The 16019-nt window shown below is 41.8% G+C and overlaps 1 protein-coding gene across 1 annotated transcript in view; it reads right to left on the bottom strand.

Annotated features, from left to right (window-relative positions):
- Positions 1-16019, bottom strand: part of PDE6D (phosphodiesterase 6D) — a 30468-nt gene that overhangs the window by 6421 nt on the left and 8028 nt on the right. The window lies entirely within an intron of this gene.

Genomic DNA, 16019 nt, shown 5'->3' on the forward strand with positions numbered 1-16019 from the left:
AACAGATGCTTCAGCAAATTCTGTGTTCCAGGGTAATGTTGTTCTCCAACCTCTCGTCCCCCACTCTGTGCGTACTGGACTGAATTGTTCCAAAAAATGTACTTACTATCTGCCATTTGATCCACAGGAAAACAAGAAGAAGGTGAAGAGCATCATCCCTGGAGGGCTCTACATACTGCCCTCATCTCCTGGCAGAAAGCTAACAAGTTGAAACCCTTTCCCAGGTACCAAAACAAGGGAGATAGTGCTGCAGGCAGCAAGTCAGAGAGAAAACGAGCAGCAGTTTCATGGCAGAAAGAACCTGCAGAGGGGCTGGGCACTTCGTGTGGTTCTGGCTGGAAAAATCCAAGACCCCAGCCAACACAGGCTGCAGGATGGAACCGCCTCAACTGTAATTTAAGATGTCAAATACATAAAAAAAAAGCCACCATTTTTAGATACATCTTCCCACAGACACAAAAACCAGCCAGGGTGGAACTATGTGCACAGAAAGCAGTATGCTATCTATCACACACCACGTACGAGAGAAAAATAACAAATGAGACAATCTGAGCATCTCACTGACAGATTCATTTATCTTCACAACACCCTGAGATGTAAAAAGACTTGACTATTAGCAGTACAGTAATTCAGTAAATTGGGCACTTGATTACTCAAACCCTACATTATATTTAAAAAATGAGCTCCTTCAGATGTACACCCTTGCTATTTGTTAACTATCAGTATCAGTGGGAATGAGCAGCTCTCAGGTCTGGCTGTAGGCTGTACAGTGGCAAACTGAGCAGCAGATTGCAGAAGGGCTTGGGTTGGAAGAGACCTTAAGGACTACCCAGTTCTTACCTCCTGCTGTGGGCAGGGACACCTCTCATTAGTCCAGGCTGCCAAAGTCGCCTCCAACCTGGCCCTGAGCACCTCCAGGGCTGGGGAACCACAGATCTGGGCAGCAGCACCAGCACCTCACTGTCCTCTGAGTAAAGAATTTCCTCCTTACATTTAACTCAAATCTTCCCTCCTTTAGATTAAAGCCATTCCCCCCTGTCCTACCACCATTAGGCCATGTAAAAAGTCTCTCCTCCTTCTGCTTATAAACTCCCTCAAGGACCAGAGCCTTCTCTGATACATTCAGCCAGTTCTTTTTTCCTTGTAACTAAACATTATTAAAAGGGAAGAAAAGATCATCACATCTCGAACACACACACAATCCTCTTCTACTGGAAAAAGAGCTTCAAGTGCAGGAGATTCACTCTTTAAAAAAAATAAATCTTTTAAACACAAATCTGCATGCGATTTTCTGAGTCAAAACTGAAATCATTTATAAAACTTAACTGCAATGGAATTAAAAAAAAAAAAAAAAGGGCAAAACTCATCACAAGTGATTTTTTGGCAAGAGAACACCTGACAAAGCTGCAGCTGTGCTGCTTACCTAGCTAGCAGCTTATCACACTATTTCTGTCAGCTCGGACAGAAAGGCTGGTGCTGGGACATAGCCCAGAGTGAAGAAAATGGAGATCTTGAACCAAACCCCCACACACAGTTATCTTCTAATGTGTTTAATTGGTTTAAGATTCTTCCATCCCAGCATGAGAGATGTTGTTACTAAAAATAAAAAGCACTCCATCTTCCGAGCTGCAGCGGAGACCTGCGGGCAGGATGAAGAGGGCATTTTGAGGATTGCTGGAAAGGAAAAAGCAAATGAGTACAGGTTTCACACAGCTGCTCTTTTTGGAGAGGCTCGTGCCAAGCCACCTGGAGGGAGAAACTACAGAGAGCAACTGCAGGGCCATGCAGGTCCAGCTTTGTGAGCGTAATGTGTATTAAAGAAAAAAAGGAAGAACTATGGTATATCCTTAGTTCTGTTTCTCATTCTGAAATCACAAGAACACTCCCCAGCCATTAAATTCTCCTGATTAGCTCCTTTTGGGCGATTTTTTGTAGGAAACAACATCTGATTTAAGACTCCAGAGATCAAATACTCTTCAATCCCGAAGGCAAGGAAGGATTAGGTAGAACAGCTGAAGGAAGGGAGTACTGTTGATCTATTTATATTCCACCACCTATTGGGTCAGCAAAGTCTTACATAAAAGCTTTGTAGTAGCTGGAATTTGACTTGCTTTATATACTTGACATGAATTAACTTCCTCACAGACTTACTTTGCTTAGCCTGATGAAGGGAAATGGTTTGTGCATTTCTAAATCCAATTTCTGTTGTCTCGAATGCCTCTGATCTCAGAGCAGAAATTCCTCCCCTTTCCTATCTGTCACAGACATCGTTTCCTTCAAACAATTCAAAATATACATACTTATCTTTAAATGTTTTAGCATTGCAAAGATTCCCATGCATTACCACACTGGTAATTAAGAATCCCCTTGAAGAAAGGGGATGAGTACCAGCAAAATTAATTATTAAAGGAAAATGGAGTTAAAGGAGTTCTGGCCCGATCTCCCAGATTATTATTTATATGCTGTAATGTTTAGCACTTTTTGACTATCTGAAAGGCTGCAGAGAACAGTGGGTGTCATTTCTCCCATTACAAACCGGTCTATTTTTTGTTCTGTTCCTTGCTGTCTACACCATTCTGAAACCTTTGGAGCTGCTGCACTCTTATCTCTCATAATAAAAGCAAGCTTAACGTTCATAACCGCCCCTGCATGAGGTCTTTCATCATCTTTGCCAGTTCTTTTTGGTACAAGAAATGCAGCATCAAGAACAGTTCACTGCATGCCAGGTGCAAACAGGATCTCAACAATCAACTGGAAATAATGATTGTCCTGCAGGATAAAAAACAAAGAGAAGGCAGAGCTGAAAGCCCCAAACCATTCCGACTTACACCTCTATTGCAGACCCAGAGAAGCTTCAGATCCGAACTGCTCAACCTTCACTCCTGGTTCCACACTGCTGTGCAGAACAGCTACAGCCACACACTGCCTAACGTGGGAGAGTGTGCTGCTTTTCAAGAATAAGTGAGGATCAGCCTGTAGGGCTTATATTTTTTTCAGCTGCATTTTCCCAGAAGAATTCTGTTTACTCAGAGGTTTCAATCCAGTCTGAGGAGTAAGGACCAAAACAAATCATGCAAACTACAACTAACAAAACCACAGGATTACAGAGCAGACCACCTGAACATCCTTCTGCTTCTACTCCACTGATGCCATTAGTCCTCTAATCGTAACAGTCTCTAATCTCACTTTTTATTACAATTCCCAAATCCTTCTCTCAGAGGACTCTTAATTGTGTGCTTACATTTAAGCATGTGCACACATACCCTGTGGAATCAGGCCTTAAAGTTCACTGTTTGCATACAAAAGAAAAGCAGCTGTCTTTAGTGTTTAATAAACCACAAGTGTAAATGTTGGCAATGTGCTAAGAGAAGAGGAGTCTCTCCTCCTAGGCTAAGGCTAAAATTCAGTGTAAGATCATATGTGAAGGAAGCAAACAGATACCCCTCCACTCCATCTAGTAATAGAAGGGCCAAAACAAATCACAAATATTCCTCCAACACCCCTGGAGCCTTTGGGCACTGCACTGTCACCTCCTCTTGCTTTCAGACAGCAGCAGCATCCCCTCGGTTCCAGGTGAGTCGGATGGTGCTCCCAACAGCTCCCCAAGCAGCAGGTATTTTTTATGCACCATCCTTCCTGGAGTGACACACAAGATACGGGTTACTGTGCTTCTCCAAAAGATGCAGGTGCTGAGGACTGGAAAGGTGCTCTATTAAATCCTCAGATGGGAGGAAGGCAATTATCCCTTCAAAGCACTCCTGGCACTCCAGTACTCACTGAACAAGAGGCTGCTTCTGAAGTCTCCTGTGCAGAACAAATTGCTGCGCAGCAGAAACCAGGCAGAGCCACTGATTAATGACAAAATGCAGCAAAAATCCCCAGCAACAAAGTTATCTCATAGCAAATTATGTTATCAGGGGATATACTTAACAGCATTGTAGCAAAAAAAAACAAAAAAAACCAACACAGTGTCAGATACTTAGTGTACTTTGTGCTAGTCCTCCCTGTTTGCTGGATTCCCTCTTCCATCTTTGCTTGCAGTTGCTGTGTATAAATATCCTGTATCTTCACAACATGTTTTCATCCAACATCAGACAATCCTGGATTAAGCTGTGCTTGGCCTCTACTTGGAAAGACACTCATACACATAACTGAACACTGTGTCAATCTTACATTAATTTTAATAGAAAATTGTGCTAATAGTGCAGAAGTTAATACTGCTACATCCTATTATATTAAATAGATTTCAAATCACTTCTGTGGCAAAAATGGTCCTATCAGGCAGTCAGGTTGGTCCCGCTGTTAGGCAACAGTATTCACTGCTACATGTCACACTTTTCCTGTAAGAACTTGACAGAGACACTCTGCACTTGGGTAACATCCCTGCAGATGAGCTCTGTCCCCAGCCTGGATGTATTTTCTACTTGAGTTCTGCTAAGATAATATATACTAGGAGGTTTGTGTTGCGGCACGCTGTCGATACCTACAACACAAATGCAGCATAGATCAATCTGTAGTCAGATCAGCTGCAGTGCTAGCAAATGGGAGAAACACACAGCCATTTCATTCTGCCTACCCTGGAAATGCAGCAAAATCATGTCCAACATTTGCCAATAAAACATGTATGTGGATTATCCCGTTTAACATCTGTGCCTTACAAACAATTCTGGTCCAGTAAGACAATTATGATTCACTATTTTCATCCAAATGGACACCCAACAGTCATCTCTACTCCACAGCACCCCAGTGACACCACGTAGCATAGAAGGCACAGGGTTTGCTTGCAGTTGGCTCACATCTGATATTCACTCCTGGCAGTTTACTGTTGGACATATTCACATGCCCTAACAAAAGGAATGCAGATACAGAGTTCCTTAACTCTGAAAAGAGAAGCGTCCAGCATAGGCAGGTGGGTGGGAGAACATGTTTTGTTTCTTTAGAAACAGAGAAATATTGCACACCAAGCCAGTCTTCCACTTCACTGACTTTTCTTCAAACCAAAAGAGCAAGAAACAGGTGCTCACACTGAAGTGGAGAGTTACAGACACACTGAGACGAAACTCAGCCTAAAGCCAAACCGCTCCTAAGCTCCAAAAGAAAACAGGTAGGCTTTGAGATCTCAAACTCTAAAGGAAAAAAAAAAGCACTCATGGAGCAAGGAGTTAAGTGCTGTTTCAAGTGGGAATAAGCCCCAAAGCAAATCTTGTGGGACTGGTTCTCCTGTTGGAGGGAGCAAGCTGCTTGGTGTGTCAGCTCTGTGAATGTTAGAAATGGGTTTTGTTTCCTGTAGAACCAGGTGCTAAGATGGTTCCAAAGCCCAGACAACAGCAGTACAACAAAAACGAGCTGAAGCAATGCAATGCCTTTCTGCTGCTTTTTGCTGCCTGCGTCTTTTAGGCTTCTCTTTGGCTTCTCTGAACAGGCTTGATAGAATTCCATTATAGCAGTGCCTCAGCAGGAAGAATAATGAGAGACCACATCTAGAGATCGCTTTACATCCTAGGTAATAAAACAATCAATAACATAAAAAAACTCATCATTGTTTGCAGGACCATCTCATAAGCATGACCTGCACAAAGAAAATTATTTTCTCGTTCCCAGCACAGTAACACCGCTCCTCCCCACCTTCCTTCCATTTTAAATGGATCTTGAAATTAGCATGTAAGAAAAGCCTGAGCTCACGCTAAGAAAGCTCTGAATATTAACATAATTAATGTCATCAGTAATACTTGGAGTTTGCAGAAACAGCGGGTGAATCAATGGGAACGATGTATTCATCTGAGAAAAGAATGTGACCTTTAAAATCCATAGGGCTTTATCAGAAGGCAATTTTAAGGCGGTTTCCTCGTTGCTCAACAGCAAGAATAAAACCAAATTTGCTAAGAGAGAGAACATACAGGAGAACTAAAAATGCAATTAAAGCCTAATTACAACCCTGGGACCACCGTGCAGAAGATGCCCCACCTATAGAAAGGTGTGGCAGCACGCAGGGCAGCCTGAGAAGCCACCCCAAGGAGAGGCAATTAAAAGATCATTCCTGCAATTCAGATCTGCCTAGATAGAGGTGTTTTTGTTGTTTTTTTTTTTAAATCCAGAATGCTTAAAATTAAGTTAAATGCTCTAAACCCCAAAACAATTTGGAATAAAAAGTGTGCAATTCAGCTCACCTGCTCTTCAATTCTAGCACATCACACCATTCTCCATGCAAGTGAGCACTGTACTGTGATTCAGCGACTGGAAAAACTTCATTTTATCTCAACTGCTTTAGAACAGTCTTCTCAACACAACAGAACTATGATGATAACACTTCAAGGTTCTTAGCAGTAAGTGAACCAGAGGGAGTTTCATGGAAATAACTTATCAAGGGGTTCTGGTGAATAGCTTCACCCTGGTAGATGAGGCTGCAACCAGAGAAACGCACCGCCCTGCACATCATTGTGTGCTGCTGTTCTTCACACTCTGGATGTCCTGATGGTCACACAATGAAATCAGCTTTGCTGGTATTTTGAACCTCAATGTGCCTTTTAATTTATACCATTATTCGACTGATTCAAAATTCACATGATGTTAGTTTGTCTAGAAAGGAAAGCTTGGTTTGATTTCGTGTCAGTCTATTAAGGACCTTCACATTCCTCCATGCAGAGCACAGACTTGAGCAGAGAAACAGAGACTTCTCTGACCAAATATTTAAATGGGATAAGCATGGCTGCTTTGCTGCTGTCCTACACAGTTTCCTTTGAAAGACCTGTAGCCTTGTGTAAAGTGTGAAAAAAAAATCCTGAAAGGCTTTAAAAAGGCAGTTCTATATAGCACTGTTTGTGGTCAGTCAATGCCTTTATTCCTCGAAGGCCTCTGCAATAATTTCTCCATTGAGTGATGTTTATTGAAAATGGTGCAGCTGAGCACCAGCGGGTTCCCCTGCTGTTTGGTTTATCTATCCTCTGAACTCCAAGCAGCATCTCGGTCTGAAAGTGTTCCCCTGGTAAAATAAGCAACTGACAATACAAAAAGCCCAGATGACTTCCAACTGCCAGCACTAATGTTGTGCCTACAAGCTTTTTCCTCTGCTGCAGTTTCTCCTTTTTTTCTCCTTTACTTCTTCCAGCAGAGCTCTCTATCACATCAGCCCACTGAGTTCCAAAAGACTACTCCTGAAAATCCATAGATTTATTAGAGTCACATAATTTAGAAGCATATGTCACTTCCTGGATGCATTAACACATCAGGTATTTCTAAGAACAGGTCTGCAGACTGGAAACTGCTGTCTGATCGAGCAGCTGGCAACCCTGCCCACAGCAGGGGGCTGGAGCTCAGTGATCTTTAAGGTCCCTTCCATTCTGGGATTCCATGATTCTATCTCCAGAGGTGTCTGGCTTCAAGTCTCATGCTTCAATACAATCCTGCTTCTCTCTTTAGGCAGCCAGGAGCTGTGCTCTCTGCCCGATGGAAATTCTTACTCTGGCTTGGAAGGACTGCGCAGAAGCAGACTGCTGCAATCACACTGCGGGGCGGGTGCCAGTGGTTCCCTTCACTCCATGTTTTCTTGCTTTTGGTGGTTTTTGTTCACTCTAACTAGAAAGCAGGGCAGCTCTGAGTCACTGCATCGCTAATGGAAGTGGGGAGCAGGAAGGAAATAAAGATGACTGGTTACAAAATTAGAAGTACTTCTTAGTGTCTAAAATGGCTTTGTAAAGCAGGGCAAAAAAACCCAGATGTGTTAGCTCTGTGAATAGCAGCAAAATACTTCCAGGCAGAAGAATGAGTAAACCTATGAAACTTATCAACAACACCTTTGTTCATTCAGGCAACATAAAAGCACCTGAAATATAGGAGAGTTATAGGGAAAAATACTGTATTTGTTTCTTCCTTTGTTCACTTTAATTCAGATGGAGTTCCTGTGAAAATGCTTTATTTCCTTTTCTATTTCCTTAAGTTTGGATGCTCAGGCAAATTTTGAAGTGAGATGCTTCAGTGAAGTCCACATATGGGCCATATTTAAGCTCATAGGTTGTTTCTTTGTTCATTTAAGACAAGCAATCAGCTAAGGCAGAAAAAGTGACCTCCTCCACTCAAAAAATTAGAGATGCCAATGATGTGCAGTTTCTAACACATCTTTATGGACCAGGCTTCCTTGCACAGGATGTCATTAGGTGTAAAAGGGAGCCCAATGAATGAATGAAGACACAGCACTTTTTCATGTATTCAGGCTGTCCTCAAAATTGCTAGCTCCAGAAACTGCAGCAATAATTTTGCAAAATGTAGTCAGCACTAAATCTGGAAGGTCAGTTTTAGGACAAACGCTGTGACTGTTCCTTTCTGGCACAGACAGGCATGCACCATTTTGTACCAAGCAACCATCTATTTTCTACAGAATGACATTCAGGGACTGCAGTCCAAAAGGCTCCGATGAGCTGAACCAATATTACTTAATATATTACTTAATTCCAAACAGCCTGATATCACCTTAACTCTATCGGCACTCTCAGTGTCAGTTCCACTGAATAGGAGCAGCCAGTTTTTTTTCTTCCTTGTTTTCTTTTTTTTCATTAGCTTTTTTCAGAGCCTCCTGGGGTCAGAGCAGTCCTAGAATACAACGCCTCTGGAAAACAGGCAAAATGTTCCAGTAACAAGCTTTTCCTAACTGAATGTTGCTTGAAAAAGTTTCCAGTAGTTCCAGCCTCATCAGATCCAGCTGGGATTGGGCAAGGATTTGGAACTCATTTTTTTCACTCACAGTGGTAATGCTTTTATAAAATCTACTAGCACATCCAGTTCAATGTTTTAGTGGGAAATCTTCCAAATCGTAGCCATCTACCTGAAACCAAGCTTCTACATACAAGGCTATCTTCCATTCACAAATTCCCATGCAGGAACATGTGTATTTACCTTGATGAACTTCCTCTATTGTGAAGGACATCTGAACGTTTGCTAACTCTGTCATATCAGATTGCTCCACAAAGGCCAATTTTAGAGAGAAACAGCACATCTGTTAGCACAGACACATGCTGTGACTGTACAGCAGGGATCATCAGCCCAAGTCTGGCTACCAGAAGTACTCCTGTGTCTTAGCACTGTACCTCAGCACCACAGGCCAGGAATACAGGCTAATGACAGCCAGACAGAGCCAGCACGTGTCTATCAGACCTTGGAATGCTGAACCTCCCCTGTGACATTTTAAGCCTCTTCTTTGTGCTTTGGGAGAAGCCACCGCCCTTGGCTACTCTACCAGAGGAATAACTTTTGGAAAAACAAATTGATTACTAAGTTGAAGAGAAAGGTAGAACACCATTTTAGGAAATGAGATGTGCACTTACATGAGCCTGAAATGGATCAGCTACATACACACAAAAGGGTGACTGAACCTTACTTGGAGTTAGCAGAAACAAGCCATGGGGAATTCCACCTGTTGGCGCAGAGTGCATTTTAGTTCAGCCTAGATGAGCTGCTTGGCTTTCCAACACTTGTTCTATTTATTTCTCTACTACAATCTTCTCAGTGTGACGTCTTCAGTGAGGAGATCACCACTTCCCCTATCCTGGTCAGGGAGATTAAACAACATCACACAGTGAGAAAGCAAGTGCCTGAGATTGTACTCAGAATCTGTGCTGGTTTGCCATAAAGATCTGGCATTTAAATGACTGAATAATGTAAATCTTACACTAATATTAGACTGCTGTTATGAGTAGGTATTACAAGAAAAAAAACAGATTTTCCTTTTGAAAACATTTCTCTTTATCTCTATGTAAAAGATTTTCCCTGAGGTTTCTTATGTTCCTGGGAGATAGGAATTTAGTGGTGGACTTAATTGTGCCCAGCTGGCACTGAGACCACAAGCTAGGGAACAAGGAGGTTGTTTTTCATTTTCATAAAGCTCAATAAATACACTGTTCACTACAAGAATGACAAGTGATATACAGGCAGAGCAAAGTCCATCTATTTTTGAACAGACCAGTACCAGATTTTGTAGCATTTCTGTACAGGATTTACCAGTATAACGAGGATCCCAAGAACATAATGGAAGTAATTAACCTCCCAGTTTTGTGTTCACATTCATGGGAGGCTGCTTTAGGATGAGAAACATGGAGAGAGAAAAGAGGATCACAGCTGAAACAAAAAGAGAGGATTTATTTCTTGTCAGTTGTTTGGCCACACTACAAAGTAAGCAGACACAGCAGCAATAAATTGGGGCATTTTAGCAGAAAAACTAAGCAACAATCTTAGAACCACACAGCTGAAAGCTCAGATGCATGGCATCAGAATAGCCGGACACTTAAATAAATCTGCTTTAATTGCTTATTTTCTATCTTTCCCCATTGTAAAACAAACAAAGATGCCATTGAGGAGGCCTCTGGTAAGGCAATCAGAACATGAGCTCGTTATTACAATAATATTTTGCATAAAAGCTTCCCTTACATTTATTAATCCAAAAGAACTCTAATTTCAAACCCATTATTTTACTATGGCTTCCATCCTCAACAGCTCAAAGACTTTTCTGGATTTTTCTACTTGCTTTCCAAGCTACTAAACTGGGCTGCCTCTCCTTACCTTCACTTTCTCAATTTCCAGCTGCATGCCCAGCAGTTCAGTAACGTGTGGTGCCCCGTATCACCCCTGCTATGGATGGCTGCCCATACCAAAGTTCAGCACCACACAGGTCACACGCACAGCATGCACGTACTTCTAGACATCTATGCTGCTAAAGCCTCCTATTAATCGTTCCTGTGCTGCCATCAATGAAGTAGCTGATTAGTGTTCACAAAGGAAGTGGTCCCGCCAGCTTGGTTACCTCCCTCAGCAGGATGCTGTTTGCTCAAGAATTTTACTGTAATCTCCGTTGGCAAAAAAAAAAAATATATATATATATTCCACACTGAAGACGTAAATATTTCATCTTTCAGGGGAATCCTTTTCCTCAGTCTTCATTAAGGAAGAAAAACATCCCAGTCCTTGCAGCAGCTGCAGGCCTACAAATTCTGTAAAATGAGGAGGAGATACAAGTCCTTCCAACTGAACTGTGTGCCCCTTACCTGTCCCTCACAAAAACACTGTTCTGCAGACAACTGCTGGTTAGAAAAGGTTCCATCCACGAACCTTACATGAGGCAGACTTCCCCCCTCCCTCTACCAAAGTACCTCATTAATACAGAGCAGACAGCAGAGGGATGCACTAACATGCGAGACAGCGGAAATCTGGATGGTAAAAATCAGCAGTTGTTTGCAGTACTCTCTGCTGAACCAAGTATCTTGGCCATTCAAACTCTACATCTTAAAACATAGATTTCAACACCAAATCTCTCTGCAGTCCTAATTTAGCTTGATGAGAAAAAAGCTGCAGCAAGTATGCCAAATGGCAGACTGATAGCATTTATCGACATACTTAAACACTGAACATGTCCTAAAGGAGATGGGTCTTCAAAAGAGAACACTTTTTTTACAGCTTTTTTGTTAACCCAAGCTGACTTAGCTATCCTCTTAGTGTCTGGAATAACTGATACATAATGCTAACTGTAAGTATAAAATTTGATACAAAATTCAATCTTCATTCCAGATATATCAGTGGGAACATTTCTTCCCATAAAAGTTTTGATGGAATACAGGAGATTGATTCACCCTCCCAAAATGATATGAAAGGATTCTGCTTGTTGGAACTATAACAAGAAAGCCTTAACAAGAACCAGCACTTCCATCTATGAAGAAAAATAACAGATCTGGAAAGCAATCTAAGAAACCTCTAGCAGCAATCCTGAGATACCAGAGTTCCTTAAATCTAAATTCCAGAATCTAACAGAGCCAACACTAAGATTACTCTACATAACCCATTATATATAAAGCCATAAGCTCAAAGAACTCTCAGGAGATAGTTTGGTGTTTGCCAGCCTTCTTATATAATTAGTGACTGTCTGGCACACGAAAGCAGGCAACTTTTGTACCAAGAGCTTTCGTATTTGGCCAACACTTTTGCATAAGGGACAGAGAGTAGTTCCTAGAAAGTCCTGCCCTGACTTTTTACATTTCTGTTAAAGCTGACGTTGCTCAGCCTCTTGTTCCTGCAGAGAATGGGGAAAGAGCAGAAGCAAAACTGCCTGCAATGCCACTCTTTAATTTGTGCTGCTGAGAACAGATCCTGGGCTGGGGGAGAATTCAGAGTCATTGTCAAGTCAGGTGCCCACCTACACAAAGAAAGCAAAAAACTGCCATGGAACAAGACTGTGTGCAGAAACTCCCTACAGGGAAAATCTGTAGCTCAGTCTTCACAGAGCCACATCCTGATTTCAGAGAGGTCTGTAAAAGAGGAAGAATTAATTTCTGCAAAGGACTTCAGAGGCTCAGAGGTTGTTATTTGGCCAATCTTTAGGTTCACAGTCAGCTCTCCAAAGCCCCTTCAGATCAATAAAGCCTACAGCCATGATGTCTGGTAGCTCCAACCTTCCAGGAAATGAGCTTGTGAGTTTTATTCTAATTGTAAACACACAGGTGTTGAAACCACCAGAATCAATAGTAAAAGGAGCACTTATGAGATTCTTGATGTCACTCAGAGAAAAGTGGGAATAAAAGGTCAAGCACTGAATTTCTCTTGCATTCGTACACTGATTCTGTCTAAACCCTTCTTGTGCTATGCAAAGAGAATTTCTGTTCCTCAATAGCTTATCAATAAAATATCAATTTTTAAAGAGTACCTCTTGCCAGCAGCTGAATTAATTAAGGGTTTGCCAATGCACAGAAGCCAAGCCAGATAAGGCCCAGAACAAATTCAGAGTTGAGCTATTCATTCTGTATTTAACCCTTGTCAGAATGTTCTCATCCTGCATTGAGTCCAATTCCAAAGCAGCTTGATGTGCTTTGAAGTGACTTCCGTTATTCAAAACTGGCCACATCCTGGGATAAAGGTATCCACAGTGAAAAAATTAAGCAGAAATGGTTAAGCTGGAGTATATTTTTAGGATATAAAGCCTTAGATTTCATCTACACCAAAGCCTTTTGCAACAGTATAGCTGGGGAAAAAAATGACAGGCACTGCTTTACTCACACAGTGGAGCTACTGCAGTTCAAACACTCCGGGCACGACAAGCTGCACACTGCTCAAGGCAGCTGGCTTAAAGACTGTGTGTATTCCCTCGGGGTGGGATTACTGCTCTGCATGCTATTCAGGAAACCAGGCCAGACAGTTGACCTTCATTTTCCAGGTGTGCTCATATGCCCTCTCATAAGCACTGCTAAAAAGTGACAAAAAGGAATGAATCCTGAAAAGAAAGCTCCTTTACAGAGCTTACAAAGGAAACGACAATCGCAGCCACCAGAGAAAAGGTGAAATGAGTACTGTTGCTAGAGGACAGCTGTTAATTGGTCTATGAGGATTTGTGTTTATGACAGTGAAAACTAACGTGTAATAGAACTAAAGCTGCAAACACAGTTGTGCTGTTTTGTTCAGCCTCACAGCAAAACTCTGACTCTCTGCACTGGAATTGCTGGAGCAGAAGACACTCAGTTTTACTAAAGGCAAATTACTCAAAAAACTTTGGGCTTTTTTTGGACACTCACACCTCTAGCACTGTTCTGACATACAATGCACACAGCACATCCCTGGCTGCTTCAAGCCAGCGCTGCTCTACAACCAGGGATGCATTTAGAGACAGATCACCACAGGTTCTCTGGGAAAGCAACTCAGTATCCTTGAAATGTAATTAGAGAACCACAAGGGGATTTAATCTTATTGAGATCACACAGGAAAACAGTGTTTAACCCTGGAACTTAACACTCTCCACCTAATAAACAAAATAAAAATTCCAATCAGCCAGAGGAACAACTAAGACAAGCACTTTCATGAAGTCCACAATGACAAATTCCAATCTTGTATTTGCTGGAGTGGCACAGCATGGAAAATAGCCGCATCCTTCCTGGCATTACTTTAAATGGTTCACAGATCCACATACAACCCACGAGACAGCACCAGCCTGAACTTCACTGTGTTTGTGTAAGTTAGCCCATGTGTGCATGAGGAATGGGCATACTTGAGCCTTGCCAACAGTACAGCCCTCACAGACAGGGCCCCCAAGAGGAAACACAAAGAACATTTTCACTGCTGACTGCCAGATTTTTCCAGGCGTGAGTTGGCCAGTGAATCCTAGCATTCTCAAGACCAAGGCAGGGCATTAAGTGAGGATGTAAACGTTTACGTGAATGCTAACAGCCCTCTAACCTCATGAGACGAGTGAGGGTCAGAGGTTCTCCAAGAGAAAAACAGTCACAGAAGCACCTTTTAAGATCATCTCCCTCCTCTGCTGTTATTGTTCAGAGCAACAAACAATTGTCACTGACATGCCAGGAGGCCGCTACGCAGACAAGGAGTTGACGGCTCATGTCAGGATACGTGGTATTGGAAAGACAGAATATAAAATCACCAGCTGCTGCTCTGGACAAGAGTAAGTTATTTACAAAGTGAAAGCAGTAAATTAGCTTAATGGCAAGACCACATGCTGCGGTACAGATCAAACAATTTTTTTGTTTTCCATTTCCAGCTGACAGGATTGAGATTACTCAAGGAAATCGAGTTCATTATCTTGTCTCTTCTGAGAAAGGAAAGAAAACCTGGGGCATAGAGACCAAGAAAGGAATGAAAAAACCACCATGAAAATACAGTCAAGAGGGAATGACTGGCGGCTGCGTGAGGAATGTAATCTTATAAATGGACCAGAGTGCACTGAAAGCAGAGGCAGAGGGGAGGAATCAAGGGGGATTTAGACAGATAGAGGCAGAACTCTCAGGAAACAGGGATTCCATATCAGAATTACTGTGCTTTTTTAGGAACACACTAGAATATGAGAAGTGCTTAAATCTGCAGTGTGGATTAGTGGATTAGACAAGTTAACCATCCCAGCATTGTGCAGCTTTAGACAGTATGGCTGTCTGAAAAGACAGTAAGTTGTCTGGAAAAGAGCTACAGCAAAGCACCAACACCGTAAGCAATAAACTCCATGCCAACGTAGTTCAGAGTAGGTAGAAGACTGGTATTTGGTTCTGAATGTTGAACACTGATGTATGAACGAGCTCCACAACGCGTCTCTACAGATACACTGATGTGAAGTGCGCTGCTGTGAGCACTGGAGAACATCACATCATCAGGGCATCTCTGAGAAGGAGGCCTGGGCACCTTCTGCTCTAACATTGGAATCCAGATTAAAGATATTCCTGTGGGAATGCTCAAATCACTACTGAAATTACAAAAAAGCCCAATGAGCTCTATTATTTCCCAGCCGTTCCTGTGGCTTTCATTGTCAGGGAAACTTACAGTTAAGCTCATACTAAGATTTTTGTTTTCACTTATTTTGATAACAAATTTGTAGCTATTTATGGGATATGCTATACAGAACTGGATGACCCTTTAGGTCCCTTCCAATCCAAGCCGTTCTACACTTCTATGCTATGTTCTCAGACAAGTTGAGATCTGATCTTTAAAAAAAAAAAGCATATTAATATAATTTTCAGCTGAAACAACTGAATAGATTACTTCTACTGTGAAAAAAGATGTATACCATACACGTATATGTATAACACCACATATAAATAGTACAATCAGCTTTCCTTCACAAGTAGATTATTAATCACAATGTGGGTATTGGAAAACTATACTTCCATGCAGTTGATACAAGTATTATACTTTTTCAAACATTATCTTTTGTTTTAAAATGTGTAACTTCATAAAACTCAAAAGAAAGTCTAATTGGCATTACCTGAAGCCTCTACAGGTGTGCCTACATTAAAATGTTATCTTTAGTTATTTATTTGACTGCATATAACCTTTTCAAATACGTCCCTGCCTCCTTTTCTGCATTTACTATTTCAGAACTGGCAAAACTGAGGCTTGTGCATGCAATTTTGTTAAGCAGTGCCACTTTTCACTTCATTCAGCAGGAACCCAGAAGGTACCATTGCATCAACGAGACAGGATCAAGTAGTTGCTGTGATCATGTCAAACATTTTCACCTGGCCTTTGGCAGACCTGTATTTACATGAGGAAGAGGC

The sequence above is a fragment of the Phasianus colchicus genome, chromosome 10 (assembly GCF_987193195.1).
Source record: "Phasianus colchicus chromosome 10, bPhaCol1.hap1.1, whole genome shotgun sequence".
In the NCBI taxonomy this organism is placed as follows: domain Eukaryota; kingdom Metazoa; phylum Chordata; class Aves; order Galliformes; family Phasianidae; genus Phasianus; species Phasianus colchicus.